Raw genomic sequence first — 14,787 nt, forward strand, 5'->3', positions numbered from 1 at the left:
TCATGCAGGTTATGTTAATTTCTTAGTTGTGAGGTGTGAAAAAAATCACTTTTTGCTCCTTGAAATTAAAGAAAACTTTGTAAAAAGCCATGATATTCAAGGTTGTTTCAGAACATAATGATAGACTTGTCAAGGAACATCAAGATCCTAAAATATTCTGTCATTAGATGTTGTCTGTGTTTGGCAAGGGTTATGAAAGCTCTGGCTGGAGAAAAATGTTTTTGACTTGGCTCCTTGGAGACTTGCTGGTTGAAGTAGCTACGAAATTTAACAGCGCCCCCTGGAGGCTAGCATCGGAACTGTCACCGGCATAATTTCGTTATTGTTTTTAACTTTTCAGTTAAAAAACTTTTAACTTTTCAGTTAAAAAAGAAAGCAAGCGTTCTTTGGCTGTCTCTGTGCCGATGCAGAGGGCACAACTGCTCTGTGGCACAGCCTCTGTGATCTGCTGCCGCGTGAGGGTCCTGTCATCTTGTCTTTCCGTTGCTTCTTCCTTCAGGGCACCAGGGACACCACGAAAATGGTTTTAGCTGATGACTGTGTTGCTCCAGTCTCTTGGGTTGTGCACGGATTGTTCTGAATAGGATGAGAAAGCTCTTCTTCTCAAATGAACACTCTTTCTCTAATGAGAATGTGATCAACATTTAAAATCTCTCCCGGGGAAGGAACTGAGAAGGAAACATTTTTTCTTTTTTTTCCTCGGGAGTTTTGTGACTTATCTGCCAAGAACGTGAAGTGTGGGGGATACTCAGACATTTTACTCCAAAAGCCATTTCAGAAGGCCTGATTTTGGAAAAACATTTTCTATCTGACAGTTTGTGCTGCTTCTATCTTTTCATTTCCAGGTATGAAATGAGGTATGGTTTACATAAGTGCCACTGCTGCTCACTCCACACAGAGCTGTTAATAAGAATGAATTGTTATTTTTGGAAACAGTTTGGACTGTTTATCCAAAGGAGATAAATATTAAATAGTTTTTCGTCAAACATAATATGTATGTATTAAAGACAAGCATCATATATCCCAAAAAGAATATGAAGTAAAGAAAAAACAACCAAGGTTGTAAACTGAAATGATTTTTATTATTGGTTAGGTTTGTTTGGGATTTAGTGTTTTTGGGTCTTTCTCTGTTGCACAGGCTGGAGTGCAGTGGTGTGCTCACAGCTCACTGCAGCCTCGAACTCCTTGGCTCAAGAGATCCTCCCACCTTAGTCTCCTGAGTAGCTAAGCACCAGTGTGCTCCACTATGCCTATTTTTAATTTTTTTTCGTTTTTTGTGGAGACGAGAGTCTTGCTATGTTGCCCAGGCTGGTCTTGAATTTCTAGCATCAAGCATAGATCTTTTTAATGATAGCCTTCTTCTCTGAGTGTCATAGGCATGATGCATGGAGTGTTTGCATGTGGGACAGAGTCCTGGCTCTGTCACTTTCAGTCCAGTGACCTTGAACAAGTTGTTTGCGCTCTCTGTTATCTGTAAAAGAGGAATAAAACGATCCGTCCAGTCCACATTTTAGAATTCACATTGTGTTAAAATCCTATGTACTCAGAATACAGTTAAGGACCAAACCACTGTGTGTTTGTGTTGTTGTTATTTTTCTAATGCTTTGTGTAGTGTGGAAACTGATTGGTTTCTGGTGTCTTTGGCAACAGCAGTAAGTAGTAGAACAGTGAAAAAGGAGCATTTATGCTGTTCTCCAGCAGCATAAATGAGGATGCAGGCAATTTGGAGCCGTGTCCCACAGCAAATTGTCTTTGCTGATGAAGGAAGAATTTGCACCTGGCAAGAGAAATGGACAGGGGGACTATTTTAAAGACCCTTCAGACAACATTACTAGAGAGTAACACTTTATTTGAGCTGTACAGATGAACGGAGTTAAGTCCATACCTGAGGAGCTATTGGTGGCAGAGTACTGTACAGGCATTTATCTTAAGATGAGTTCGGCATGGGGCTGGAGTGGGGCTGGTGGCCTGGGGGATGTCAGAGAGCACTGGTGAGCAGTAAATTGATGATGGATTGGGAAGCATGCCGGGTTGAGGAGCATGCTGATAGAACCAGTCTCTCCTTTTGCCCCCCAAATACAAGTCTGCAAGTGATCAAAAGTGGGCTATATTTAAATAATTGGCAAACAAAAATTGTAAAGTTTTTGCATTGAAAGGTCAGTGCTGGTAAGATAAAGTGTCTTGTAAATTAAGATTTGAAGAAATGCATTAAAATGTTTTACAATTACTTTCTGAGATTTCTGTATATCACACTAAAATTTTTTATATCATGTTAATCAAAGTTATTGACCTGGTAAGAAAATAAATCCTTGTCTTTAGACAAAGCCTCTTTGGACTTACAGAACAAATAAAGGCAAGAATATTTAAAAAATAGCACCAAACAACCAGATTTCATTGTCTATACTGACTATCCAGTGATGTTGCTTAAGTGAGACACAGTTCTTAGCTGTTGGCTAAGCAGGGATTTAATTTAATTTGATAAGAAATAGGCAGTTAAAGCAGTTGATTTCTTCCTTGTCTGGCAACTGCTTTATATTTGCCCACATTTTATAAAAGAATTTTGTGCTACTGGCAGTGTGAGGAGCTTGGCACAGTCTTTAGTACATATTAAGCTCTCAATACATGGTCATTAGCAATATTATTAATTATAAGTATCCGCTGTCATCATCAGCGCATGTAAGTCCAAGTGGAAGGGCAAGGGGAGCTGGCTTTACGGACAACTAGATCCAGCATATCAAACATGATCTTTCTAATTTCTGCCTCTGCTTGGCAACTTCATTCTCTCCTGACAGCTGCTTCTCCGCTCAGCTGGGGACATGGCAGCAGCGGCTCTGTCTTGTCACCTTTGTTGTAACCAGACAGATAAAGACACAATTCTCCATCAGCTCAGGCAGAAAAGAACCCTGATTGGTCTGGTGCAGCTCATGTGCTCACATTTTGGACCAATTACCAATCAGTTTCATTGCAACATTTTGTAAGTTGTAAAGACACATGAGAATACATGGTGTTATAATTGTTAACATCATTATTGTTTTATTATCTCTCGCTTCTGTAACTGGCTCACTGCTACTTCAAAATTTGATACAGATGTGGCCTTTCCAAGAGACTTCTTTTCACCTCCTCAGAACGGCAGGTGTAGCCCTTCTTTGTGTTCCATGATACTTGGTGCTTTCCCTTGTCCTTGCATTTATTGTGCTAGGTTCAGCCCTCGACTCTGAGCTCTTTGAGGGAAGAAGATGGTTCTTCATCTATAAAATAATAATTTTGTCAATAAATATTTATTAAGTGTGCTAGAAGACAAATTTTTGTGACAGAGACACACAATTAATTATTAAGTATTATTGGGTACTTAATAAATATTTATTGACAAAATTATCATTTTCCAGATGAAGCATTGAACTAAATTCATACTGAACCAAGGATGCCCCTTGGAAGTTATTATTTAAAATAAATCCATTAACAGGGTCTGTTACCCTGTAATTTGCTTCTGCCAATCCTATGACTATATACTAACTGCACTGAGGCAAAATTATCTGAAGATCATAGCCAGAGTTAATGTTAGTTGAACACTTACTATGTGTTGGACTCCGTTCTAAGCACTTTACATGTTTTAACACACACAGTCTTTGTGAGAGTGGGTTGTTACTATTATTATTCTCATTTTACAGAGAGGGAAATGAGGCACAGAGAAATTAAGTAACATGCTTAGGGGCACCCAGCTAATACATACATGACGGGAATGGATTTCAAATGCAATTAATCTGGTTTGAGAGCCTAGACTCTGAATTACAGGCTGCTAGTGTGTAATGTTTCCTGAAATGAATTTTAATCATATAATATCCACACAGACACACCTTTTTGTTGGTAGTAAGGGAGCAAACTCTCTAATTCTTTCTTCTCTACTTTGAACTGATCTCAATCACTCACATCAGCACTACCACCACCAATATTAAAAGAAACCTGCTAAGCTAGCCTATTAAGTGTAGGATACAGTGCTAGGTACAGGAACAAGAGGTTCATGACATATCCTTTGCCTTCAAAGAGCTTAAGCCTGGGCGTGGTGGCTCACACCTGTAATCCCAGCACTTTGGGAGGCCGAGGCAGGCGGATCGCCTGAGGTCAGGAGTTCGAGACCAGCCTGGCCAACATGGTGAAACCCCATCTCTATTAAAAATACAAAAATTAGCTGGGTGTGGTGGCAGGCACCTGTAATCCCAGCTACTGGGGAGGCTGAGGCAGGAGAATCACTTGAACCCGGGAGGCAGACGTTGCAGTGAGCCAAGATCACACCACTGTACTCCAGCCTGGGGACAAGAGTGAGACTCCATCTCAAAAAAATAACAAAGCTTAAAATCCTGGTAGAAATATGGCCCATATACATAGGAAGATAAATACCTTTCTGGATAGTCTGTGCTAAGCACAAAATGAAATACAGACAATAAAGTGTTTGGGAGTGGTTACAGCATTTTAAAAAGTGGCAGAAAAATCTGGATTGAAACCCGTGAGATGAGGCACACTCCAGTAGACTGTCAATTCCTCAAAGATCATGGCAATGTCTTAGTAATCTCAGGATAAACACAGTGTCTGCTGCTGTGCAGGGCAGACCCTTGTCTGTGTTGTGAAGTGGATTGGATCCTAGCTGTGTTACTTACAGCACGCCAGCTACCTTCTCTGTGCTGCAGTTGACTCATCTTCCTATTCTTGCTGTGTTCGTTATGAAGTTAACAAGCTAATCTTGTGAAAGTTGGTGGCAGAGTTCTTAGCACCCAACACTGGGTGCCCTCACTAAGTGTCTAGTACCAATCTAGGAGCTCAGGAAGGGGACATAGGCATGGGCTAATTCCAATGGCTTTGTAAAGTCATCCTGTGGGCATTTGGAGAGGAGTACCCTAGGGCTTTTCTTCGGAAGCTGCGATATGCTGTACTCAAGTGTGGTGTCTCTAGTGACAAACTTCTCCATGGGGAGGCTTGCTGTTGCAGTTGCTGGCTCAGCTGGTTGTTGGAGGGCCCTGGAGATGTAAGCTGCTGGGATGAACCCAGATTTACACTCAAAACAAGGCACCATAAGTCAGCTGCCAGTTCTTCACACTTCTCCAGACTGAGCAAAGCATTGCATTGAAAAGTTGGCCCACAAAACATTTCTGGTGAATCCCAACTGGTTCATAATTTGTATATGCGACTGAAACTATGAACATTTCACGTTCTCTTACATTCTGTTCTCGCAGGCTCCTGCGATCTGTTTTTGCTTTTTCTCACATTGTTGAAGTTATGACACCCATTTTTTGTTTTTTATTTTTTCCCTGCACGAGGTCCTCTTCTCATAGGCATCCATGGGAGTCTGGAGTTATGATTAGTGATGGGAAACAGACTTGTGTCTTTCACTCTCTTGCCACTCTGTGGGGTGGCAGCAGGAGGGAGGCATGCTTTCTCTTTGAGGGCTGGAGACCCCTGGGTGATAATTTTAGAACACGGACCTTACCCTCCCACCATGTTTCATGGTCAAGTTTGCTGATTCTGGAGAAGTCTCTCCTGGTGTATCTGGCATATGAAGTGACCTAAAGGACCTTTATCTTCATGTTTCCGTTGAAGCACACAACCTCATTTCTACTCTATGCTCAGCAGACTCACTATCTTTTCTGCCTCCTCTGCTGCTTGTGTTACGGATAGGAGATAAGATTGGAGAGGAGGAAGAGTCAGTTATGAGTCTCTGACAACAGGGCTGCCACTGCCAAATTGCGTTGAACCATTTTAGGTTTTATCTTCTGGGAAGCACCATTGCATCATAGTCAAACATGAAGGCCAGGAAGCCCAAGAAGTGTGGGTTTCAGTTCCATCTCCATTTATTAGCCACACTTTTGTGCCTCAGTTTTCTTATACACAAGATGAGGCTGGTAATCTGGTCAAACTTTCAGGATAAGAATTATAAACATTTAAGAAACCCAGGAAACTGTCCAGCACATAGAAAGCATTGATATTACTGAGTGATAGCACTGAGTCAGTAAAACCTAGATAGAAGTTGGAAGATAGAGCACAGTGTTCTTGTATCTTCTGAGCAGATGGGTAAAGATATTGGATAAGAATTCAGTGTGGTGGCTGTTGGAAAGTCATTACTGGGTCTTCTTGGTCCAGCCATTCCCTTTGGTCTCTGTCTTTGGCCTGGACCACCATGTTACCTCCATCATTCTTGAAGGACACACCTGAAGCCTCACCATTGTAACAGGCTTATCATCAGGAATTAATAAGGTGCAGGGAATTACTGACAACCTCTGAAACACTGCAAAAGGCACTGCCTCCTCTCCGTTGGAATCTTGAAATATGAAGAAGGGAAAGGAGGCATTTGAATGTCATTTTAAAGAAAATCTATTTTGCATCTGTAGATTGCAGTCTCCTAGAGGGTGGAGATTGGGCCTTGGGGCCCTGGGCTGCCCTATTTGTGGAGTGGTTGGCATGTTTTGTAGGCACACAGCATGAGGACGGTGGATTAAATTGGAGCCGTAACTGTGTCCACATCCTCTTCCATTGTCAAGCCTGGATCTAAGTGTGCATCAATTCATTGACCTGACCTCACCCATCAGTGATGAATGTTCAGAAGGTTTTGGTTCTCCTGCTTCCATTATAGGATTAACATCTCTCAGAGAGCACTGGCTAGGTTGGCAGACTGTGACACAAATCACAGTCATGGCATCTTGGTGGGTTCTAGCATCTATTACTTGAAAGAGGGATGAAAACTAAGTAAAATATGTAAATACTGAAATCATAGCCATCTTCCCGAGAGGTGAAAACTTTCGATGTGTTTCCTGCAGGGAGGGACTGACCTAAGTATGGAAGCACTCTAACACAATACTTGTATGCTGAATCAGAACAGACTGAAATCTTGGACTTAACACACTGCCATTTTTAGAAATATGACATCATTACAGACCAAGTTCCTCTGGTTTGAGTGGTGGGCTCTTATCTTATCCCTTCCACATTTCTTTATTATTATTTTTTTGAGACGGAGTCTCGCTCTGTCACCTAGGCTGGAGTGCAGTGGTATGATCTTGGCTCACTGCATCCTCCCTCTCCTGGGTTCAAGCTATTCTCCTGCCTCAGCCTCCCGAATAGCTGGGATTACAGGTGTGCACCAACATACTTGGCTAATTTTTTGTATTTTTAGTAGAGACGGGGTTTTACCATGTTGGCCAGGCTGGTCTCGAACTCCTGACCTCAGGTGATCCACCTGCCTTGGGCTCCCAAAGTGCTGGAATTACAGGTGTGAGCCACTGCGCCTGACTATTTATTTATTTTATTATTTTAAAATTATACTTTAAGTTCTGGGATACATGTGCTGAGTGTGCAGATTTGTTACATAGGTAGATGCATGCCATGGTGGTTTGCTGCACCTATAAACCCGTCATCTACATTAGGTATTTCTCCTAACGCTATCCCTCCCTTAACCCCCCACTCCCCAACAGGCCTCAGTGTGCAATGTTCTCCTCCCTGTGTCTGTGTGTTCTCATTGTTCAACTCCCACTTATGAGTGAGAACATGCTTTGTTTGGTTTTCTGCTCCTGTGTTAGTTTGCTGAGAATGATGGTTTCCAGTTTCATCCATGTCCCTGCAAAGGACATGAACTCATCCTTTTTTTATGGCTGCATAGTATTCCATGGTGTATATATGCCACATTTTCTTTATCCAGTCTGTCATTGATGGACATTTGGGTTGCTTCCAAGTCTTTGGTATTGTGAATAGTGCTGCAATAAATATATGTGTGCATGTTTCTTTATAGTAGAATGATTTATAATCCTTTGGGTATATACCCAGCAACAGGATTGCTGGGTGAAATGGTATTTCTTGTTCTAGATCCTTGAAGAATCGCCACACCATCTTCCACAATGGTTGAACTAATTTACACTCCCACCAATGGCGTAAAAGCATTCCTATTTCTCCACATCCTCTCCAGCATGTTGTTTCCTGACTTTTTAATGATTGCCATTCTAACTGGCATGAGATGGTATCTCATTGTGTTTTGATTTGCATTTCTTTAATGACCAGTGATGATGAGCTTTTTTTCATATGTTTGTTGGTCACATAAATGTCTTCTTTTGAGAAATGTCTGTTCATATCCTTCGCCCATTTTTTGATGGGGTTGTTTTTTTCTTGTAAACTTGTTTAAGTTTCTTGTAGATTCTGGATATTAGCCCTTTGTCAGATGGATAGATTGCAAAACTTTTCTCCCATTCTGTAGGTTGCCTGTTCACTCTGATGATAGTTTCTTTTGCTGTGCAGAAGCTCTTTAGTTTAATTAGATGCCACTTGTCAATTCTGGCTTTTGTTGCCGTTGCTTTTGGTGTTTTAGTCATGACATCTTTGCCTATGCCTATGTTCTGAATGGTATTGCCTAGGTTTTCTTCTATGTTGAACCAGCCTGGCATCCCAGGGATGAAGCCGACTTGATCATGGTGGATAAGCTTTTTGATGTGATGCTGGATTCGGTTTGCTAGTATTTTATTGAGGATTTTTGCATTGATGTTCGTCAGTGATATTGGCCTGAAATTTTCTTTTTTTGTTGTGTTTCTGCCAGGTTTTGGTATCAGGATGATGCTGGCCTCATAAAATGAGCTAGAGAGGAGTCACTTTTTTTCTATTTTTTGGAATAGTTTCAGAAGGAATGGTATCAGCTCCTCTTTGTACTTCTGGTAGAATTTGGCTCTGAATCCATCTGGCTTGGGGCTTTTTTTGGTTAGTAGGCTACTAACTGCTGCCTCAGTTTCAGAACTTGTTGTTGGTCTATTCAGGGATTCGACTTCTTCCTGGTTTAGTCTTGGGAGGGTGTATGTGTCCAGGAATTTATCCATTTCTTCTAGATTTTCTAGTTTATTGGTGTAGAGGTGTTTATAGTATTCTCTGATGGTAGTTTGTATTTCTGTGGATTCAGTGGTTGGTGATATCCCCTTTATCATTTCTTATTGCGTCTATTTGAGTCTTCTCTCTTTTCTTCTTTATTAGTCTGGCTAGCAGACTATTTTGTTAATCTTTTCAAAAAACCAGCTCTTGGATTCATTTATTTTTTTTGAAGAGTTTTTTTTTTGTGTGTGTGTCTCTGTCTCCTTCAGTTCTGCTCTGATCTTAGTTATTTCTTGCCTTCTGCTAGCTCTTGAATTTGTTTGCTCTTGCTTCTCTAGTTCTTTTAATTGTGATGTTAGGGTGTCGATTTTAGATCTTTCCTGCTTTCTCCTGTGGGCATTTAGTGGAATAAATTTCCCTCTAAAGACGCTTTAGCTGTGTCCCAGAGATTCTGTTACGTTGTGTCTTTGTTCTCATTGGTTTCAAAGAACTTATTTATTTCTGCCTTCATTTCATTATTTACTCAGTAGTCATTCAGGAGCAGGTTGTTCACTTTCCATGTAGTTGTGTGGTTTTAAGTGAGTTTCTTAGTCCTGAGTTCTAATTTGATTGCACTGTGGTCTGAGAGACTGTTTGTTATGATTTCTGTTCTTTTGCATTTGCTGAGGAGTGTTTTACTTTTAATTATGTGGTCAATTTTAGAATAAGTGCAATGTGGTGCTGAGAAGAATGTATATTCTGTTGATTTGGGGTGGAGAATTCTGTAGATGTCTATTAGGCCTGCTTGGTCCAGAGCTGAGTTCAAGTCCTGGATATCCTTGTTAATTTTCTGTCTCATTGATCTGTCTAATATTGACAGTGGGGTGTTAAAGTCTCCTGCTATTATTGCGTGGGAATTTAAGTCTCTTTGTAGGTCTCTAAGAACTTGCTTTATGAATCTGGGTGCTCCTGTACTGGGTACATATATATTTAGGATAGTTAGCTCTTCTTGTTGAATTGATCCCTTTATCATTAAATAATGGCCTTTTATTTTTTTTTTTGTCTCTTTTGATCTTTGTTGGTTAAAAGTCTGCTTTATCAGAGACTAGGATTGCAACCCCTGCCTTTTTTTTTTCCTTTCCATCTGCTTGGTAAATATTCCTCCATCCCTTTATTTTGAGCCTATGTGTGTCTTTGCACATGAGATGTGTATCCTAAATACAGCACACTGAGGGGTCTTGACTTTTTATCCAATTTGCCAGTCTGTGTCTTTTATTTGGGGCATTTAGCCCATTTACATTTAAGGTTAATATTGTTATGTGTGAATCTGATCCTATCTTTATGATGCTAGCTGGTTACTGTGCCCATTAGTTGACTCAGTTTCTTCATAGTGTCAATGGTCTTTACAATTTGGTATGTTTTTGCAGTGGCTGGTACTGGTTTTTCCTTTCCATATTTAGTGCTTCCTTCAGGAGTGCTTGTAAGGCAGGCCTGGTGGTGACAAAATCTCCCAGCATTTGCTTGTCTGTAAAGGATTTTATTTCTCCTTCACTTATGAAACTTAGTGTGACTGGATATGAAATTCTGGGTTGAAAATTATTTTCTTTAAAAATGTTGAATATTGGCCCCTACTCTCTTCTGGCTTGTAGGGTTTCTGTCAAGAGATCCTCTGTTAGTCTGATGGGCTTCCCTTTGTGGGTAACCCAACTTTTCTCTCTGGCTGCCCTTAGCAATTTTTTTTCCTTCATTTCAACCTTGGCGAATCTGACAATTATGTGTCTTGGGGTTACTCTTCTCAAGGAGTATCTCTGTGGTGTCCTCTGCATTTCCTGAATTTGAATGTTGGCCTGTTTTGCTAGGTTGGGGAAGTTCTCCTGGATAATATCCTGAAGAGTGTTTTCCAACTTGGTTCCATTCTCCAAGTCATTTTCAGATGCACCAATCATACATAGGTTTGGTCTTTTCACATAGTCCCATATTTCTTGGAGGCTTTGTTTGTTCCTTTTCATTCTTTTTTTCTCTAATCTTGTCTTCATGCTTTATTTCATTAAGTTGATCTTTAGTCTCTGATATCCTTTTTTCCGCTTGATCGATTCGGCTATTGGTACTTGTGCATGCTTCACGAAGTTCTCGTACTGTGTTTTTCAGCCCCATCAGGTCATTTATGTTCTTCTCTAAACTAGTTATTCTAGTTACAATTTGTCTAATCTTTTTTCAAGGTTCTTAGCTTCCTTGCATTGGGTTACAAAATGCTCCTTTATCTCGGAGGAGTTTGTTATTATACACCTTCTGAAGCCTACTTCTGTCAATTCATCAAACTCATTCTCTGTCCAGTTTTGTTCCCTTGCTGGTAAAGAGTTGTGATCCTTTGGAGGAGAAGAGGCATTCCGGTTTTTGGAGTTTTCAGACTTTTTGTGCTGTTTTTTCCTCATTTTCGTGGATTTATTTATCTTTGGTCTTTGATGTTGGTGACTTTTGGATAGGGTGTTTGTGTAGATGGCCTTTTATGTTGATGTTGATGCTATTCCTTTCTGTTTGTTAGTTTTCCTTCTGACAGTCAGGTGCCTCTGCTGCAGATCTGCTGGAGTTTGCTGGAGGTCCACTCCAGACCCTGTTTGCCTGGGTATCACCAGCAGAGGCTGCAGAACAGCAAAGATTGCTGCCTGTTCCTTCCTCTGGAAGCTTCGTCCCAGAGGGGCACCCACCAGTTGCCAGCTGGAGCTCTCCTGTATGAGGTGTCTATTGACCTCTGCTGGAGGGTGTCTCCCAGTCAGGAGGTATGGGGGCCAGGGACCCACTTGAGGAGGTAGTCTGTCCCTTAGCAGAGCTCAAGAGCTGTGCTGGGAGATCTGCTGCTCTCTTCAGAGCCGGCAGGCAGGAATGTTTAAGTCTGCTGAAGCTGTGCCCACAGCTGCCCCTTCCCCCAGGTGCTCTGTCTCAGGGAGATGGGAGTTTTATCTATAAGCCCCTGACTGGGGCTGCTGCCTTTCTTTCAGAGATGCCCTTCCCAGAGAGGAGGAATCTAGAGAGGCAGTCTGGTGACAGCAGCTTTGCTGAGCTGCGTTGGGCTCTGCCCAGTTTGAACTTCCCCATGGCTTTGTTTACACTGTGAGAGGAAAACTGCCTACTCAAGCCTCAGTAATGGTGGACTCCCCTTGCCCCACCAAGCTCGAGTGTTCCAGGTCAACTTCAGGCTGCCGTGCTGGCATCGAGTATTTCAAGCCAGTGGATCTTAGCTTGCTGGGCTCTGTGGAGGTGGGATCCACTGAGCTGGACCACTTGGCTCCCTGGCTTCAGTCCCCTTTCCAGGAAGGTGAATGGTTCTGTCTTGCTGGTGTTCCAGATGCCACTGGGGTATGAAAAAAAACTTCTGCAGCTAGATCAGTGTCTGCTCAAAGAGCCACCCAGTTTTGTGCTTGAAACCCAGGGCCCTCGTGGTGTAGGCACCCGATGGAATCTCCTGGTCTGCGGGTTGTGAAGACCATGGGAAAAGCGTAGCACCTGGGCCAGAACTCACTGTCTCTCATGGAACAGTGTCTCATGACCTCCCTTGGCTATGGGAGGGTGTTCACTGACCACTTGCGCTTCCCGGGTGAGGTGACTCCCCACCCTCCTTTGGCTTGCCCTCCATTGGCTGCACCCACTGTCTAATCAGTCCCAGTTGGATGAGCCGGGTACCTCAGTAAGAAATGAAGAAATCATCCACCTTCTGCATTGGTCTCCCTGGGAGTTGCAGACTGGAGCTGTTCCTGTTTGGCCATCTTGCCAGCCACCTCTTTATTTTTAATACTTATATGTTTGAAGATTGAAAACTGGGGAGAATGGGAAGGGAATTTATAGTAAAGGAGAATCAGTTTTTCTCTGTCTTTGTGCCCTCGGGAAAGTAGGAAGACAAATCCCTGAGAATTGGAGAATTTCATGCCAGTGTGAAATTACTGTGCTCTGTCCAGGCCTGTGGCTTCCCTTAAAACCAAGATTGTCCTTAAAAGCCTAGCATACATGTTTAATCACTTTACTGTTATGTAAGACAAAGTGGCCACATATCTGACTCATTCTTGAGAGGCAAGAAGATGATAACAAAGGAATCTGTCTTATCCCTTCTCTTTTGTCCTAGTCTCAGCAAGTGAGAGAAGGTTGGTCTGTTGGTTTAGTCTGGACATTTTCCTTGTTCCAGGTCAATAAATATTTATTGAACAGCTACTGTGAATCAGGCACGATGTTAGACTCAGGGGAGACAAAAATAAATGCAGTAACAGCTTTTAAGAGTTTGTGTAGCAGGAGGAGAGAGAGGGAAAGGAGAAGAGGGGGAGAGAAGGGAGCAAGGCCAGTTCTTTCCTCTAGGACACAGGGTGAAATGAACACCTTCACCCGAACTGGCCAACTGCAATAACTTCCAAAACTCCACCATTAGTCCATATAATAATGGCTTCTCCAAGATCCCTCCAGATATAAAAGAAGCACTGCGTCCTTAACAAGCCCTCAAGAACATTTCAATAAATGGAAACTTTCCTGCAGGTTATGGCTTCAGCTCTGCCATTTACTACATACCTGACTAATGCAAGTTACTTTAACCTTCCAAGCTTCAGTTTCCTCATCTGTAAAATGGGAATAATAATGGTTTTTATAAAGTAACACATAAAATATTCTCAGCACACTCAAAAAATTTAGAGTTATTATTATTGTTATATTCCTTGAGGCACTTTTGGGTAGAGGCTATTTTTTCACATTTGATTTATTTAAGGATTAGACGGTGTGGTAAGTGTCTTTCTTCCTTCCTTGTGACATAGTTAGACCGTAACTACCCTTTCCTTTTACAAACATTTCAATCCTTTGGGGCTAAAACCATCCAGGTGTACCACTTTCTTCCCCTCCTCTTCATTGTAATTTCCTTACTTTTTGGTAAGTAAATCTCTGTCTCTCTCACTGAAGACTTTAGAACCTGGCTCCCAATCTTTCTGTCTACTTCAATATCTGTCTTTATCCTAGTTGACTTACACATCCACAGTGAAATCTATTCAACATTCCAAACTTTCAGTTTTTTGAGCACTTCATCTACAAGGACTTCCTCTTCCACTCTTAGGTTGAGCAGGCGCCTCCCATGGCTACGCTCTGATGGCCATCATCACCGGAGGCTCCGCCATCTGCAGAATCTCTAAATCACACACCCCACTCCCGAAAGCTGCTTGTTGTATCTTCCCCACTCCCCTGCTCACATCCCCCTTGCATCTGCAGTCCATGGACCCTTCTGCTTTCTCTCTCCCCACCAGCCCTTCGAGTGTCTACATGCCCTTTGTCCAGCTTAGACTTCATTGTTCACACGACAATTTCATTGTTGCAAATATCTTCCTATTTGTCTTTCTGCCCAGCTGACAGAATCCCAGGTCTGGATGAACCCAGCCACCCACCTTCTCCAGGTCTACTCGTCCCAGTCTTCCTTTTTGAAACAGAATCTTTCTTTGTCACCTGGGCTATACTGCAGTGGGTCAATCATAGCTCATTGTAGCCTCAAACTCCTGGACTCAAGCAATCCTCCCACCTCAGCCTCCTGAATAGCTGGGACTATTGGCAGGTGCCACCATGCCCAGCTAATTTTTTTTGTTTTTTGTAGAGATAGGGATCTAACTGTGTTGTGCAGGTTGGTCTCAAATCCCTGGCTTCAAGCAATCCTCCCACCTTTGCCTCCCAAAGTGCTGGGATTACAGGAGTGAGCCACGTCTCTTAGCTCAGGTCTACTCTTGAATGTCTTGGCATGGTTGGAGAGTATCTCACGGCCTAGCCGATGATAACACTGTGCATTCACAATCACCAAACACGATTGGCTTCTCCTCATGGCATGGCAAGCTTCGTACTGCTTTCTTTTAGGAAGCTCCATTCTGCTTTCCTGAAAGACTGTCTTATACCTTTTTCATTATCCTTAAAACTGCCCGCTCTCCCTTGATCTCATAACATGACCTTGCCTCACATTTAGAAGCTCTCAGATGG

The 14,787-nt window shown here is 42.2% G+C and overlaps 1 long non-coding RNA gene across 2 annotated transcripts in view; it reads left to right on the forward strand.

The window, feature by feature from the left end:
* Nucleotides 1-412: 412 nt before the first annotated feature.
* The window catches only part of LOC126941026 (uncharacterized), an 85,179-nt gene continuing 70,804 nt past the window's right edge, over nucleotides 413-14,787 (forward strand). For both annotated transcript variants that reach the window (XR_007721053.1, XR_007721052.1), the window contains exon 1: nucleotides 413-845. This is a non-coding gene — a long non-coding RNA (uncharacterized LOC126941026). The remainder of the gene's footprint in view (nucleotides 846-14,787) is intronic.

Source organism: Macaca thibetana, chromosome 18, assembly GCF_024542745.1.
Source record: "Macaca thibetana thibetana isolate TM-01 chromosome 18, ASM2454274v1, whole genome shotgun sequence".
Taxonomy (NCBI): domain Eukaryota; kingdom Metazoa; phylum Chordata; class Mammalia; order Primates; family Cercopithecidae; genus Macaca; species Macaca thibetana.